This window comes from Bison bison, unplaced genomic scaffold (assembly GCF_000754665.1).
Source record: "Bison bison bison isolate TAMUID 2011002044 unplaced genomic scaffold, Bison_UMD1.0 scf7180017864139, whole genome shotgun sequence".
NCBI classification, from domain to species: Eukaryota; Metazoa; Chordata; class Mammalia; order Artiodactyla; family Bovidae; genus Bison; species Bison bison.
This window is the reverse complement of record NW_011494711.1, coordinates 5,343,208-5,345,600: the sequence shown is the minus strand read 5'-3', so window position 1 is coordinate 5,345,600 and position 2,393 is coordinate 5,343,208.

The following is a 2,393-nucleotide window of genomic DNA, read 5'->3' as shown; positions in this document are numbered from 1 at the left end:
CCAGCATCAGGGTCTTTTCCAATGAGTCAGTTCTTCACATCAGGTGGCCAAAGTATTGGAGTTTCAGCTTCAGCATCATTCCTTCCAATGAATATTCAGTGCTGATTTCCTTTAGGATAGACTGGCTTGGTGTCTTGCTGTCCAAGGGACTCTCAAGAGTCTTCTCCAATACCACAGTTCAAAAGCATCAATTCCTTGGCACTCAGCTTTCTTTATAGTCCAGTTCTCACATCCATACATGACTACTGGAAAAACCATAGCTTTGACTAGATGGACTTTTGTTGGCAAAGTAATGTCTCTGCTTTTTAATACACTGTCTAGGTTGGTCATAACTTTTCTTCCAAGGAGCAAGCGTCTTTTTTAATTTCATGGCTGCAGTCACTATCTGCAGTGATTTTAGAATCCCCAAAAATAAAGTCTGCCACTGTTTCCACTGTTTCCCCATCTATTTGCCATGAAGTGATGGGACCAGATGCCATGATCTTAGTTTTCTGAATGTTGAATTTTATGCCAACTTCTTCACTCTCCTATTTCACTTTTATCAAGAGGCTCTTTAGATCTTCACTTTCTGCCATAAGGGTGGTGTCATCTGCATAGCTGAGGTTATTGATATTTCTCCCAGCAATCTTGGTTCCAGCTTGTGCTTATCCCGTCCAGCATTTCTCATGATGTACTCTGCATATAAGTTAAATAAGCAGGGTGACAATATACAACCTTGAAGTACTCCTTTCCTAATGTGGAACCTGTCTGTTGTTCCATGTCCAGTTCTAACTGTTGCTTCCTGACCTGCATACAGATTTATCAGGAAGCAGGTCAGGTGGTCTGGTATTCCCATCTCTTGAAGAATCTTCCACAGTTTATTGTGATCCACACAGTCAAAGGCCTTGGCATAGTCAATAAAGCAGAAGTAGATGTTTTTCTGGAATTATCTTGCTTTTTCAATGATCCAACAGATATTGGCAATTTGATCTCATAAATTTTTTAGTTAGGCAAAAATTCATAAATTTTATAATATATATTATACATATAATATATATATATATTTATATATATGTATACAAAAGCTTTCTACTATGCTTGATAAAGGCTTGAGAAAGAACATTTAAAAAAAGAAGAGACGGAGAAATTGAAAAGCATAAGCTAAATGAAATGAGAACACTGAATATGAAATAGAAAAACTGAAACAAACTAGATAAAAGATCATCATACAGGAGTCACACGTTTTCTTAATAAAGGCATAAGTTCTACAGTGTGTGTGTCTCTAGATAAGACGGGATACATATAGTAGAACTAATTAATTTCAGGAGCAAAAGAGCAGTAACAGCCGAGCTGTCCTAAAGCACAGAATTCAGCAATTCAAATCCAGTCTTTAAGTCCATAAAAATGGATAATGAAAGTGCCATCTTTCCTTCTCATACCAAGCTATTTTTCTATGTGAAACTCCCCAAATGCTCACCCCAGGGTCTGTTAAACGCACCTTAGGCAAGAATTACTCATTTTGTCCACAGTTTTAAATGGAAGATGATGGAAAATACCTATAACGTTGACCTTTTTTTGGCCTTGCCACACAGCTTGCAGAATCTTAGTTCCTCCACCAGAGATTGAACCCACACCTTCTGCAGTGAAAGTGCAGTCCCAACCACTGGACTGCCAGAGAATTCCCCTATAATGTTGACTTAATTTGGAAATAGGTGACCGGAGGAAAAGAAATAGTTTACCTCTATGCTTAAAGATCCCGGAGAAGGAAATGGCAACACACTCCAGTATTCTAGCCTGTGAAATCCCGTGATCAGAGCACCCTGGTGGCCCACAGTTCCATGGGATCGCAAAAGAGTCAGACACAACTTAACAGCTAAACAACAATAACAATGCTTAAAGAATCATCTAGATTTATTGAAGTAAATTTTCCAGCTGTGTGGTTCAGAATGTGGTTGGCAAAGCAAGATCCAAAAATAAAACTTATCCAAAAATGAAACTGTCAACCAAAAGGACCAAAACTTGTCAGGTGGCCCTTTCCTATCATGGCTGCTTTTGTCATATTCTGAAGTCCTGCCAAGGTGGGAAGAAAATAGTTTCTGGATAGAATGTTGACAATTTCCTTGGCATCTCTTGACATCCTGCAAGAGAAAAGTTGGGTTGGATTTCCAGGCTGCAGTCCATGAGGTCGCTAAGAGTTGGACACGACTGAGCGACTTCACTTTCACTTTTCACTTTCATCATTGGAGAAGGCAATGGCAACCCACTCCAGTGTTATTGCCTGGAGAATCCCAGGGATGGGGGAGCCTGGTGGTCTGCCATCTATGGGGTCCCACAGAGTTGGACACGACTGAAGCGACTTAGCAGCAGCAGCAATGACACAAAACAGGTTGAGGGAAGGTAGAGAAATAATAGTT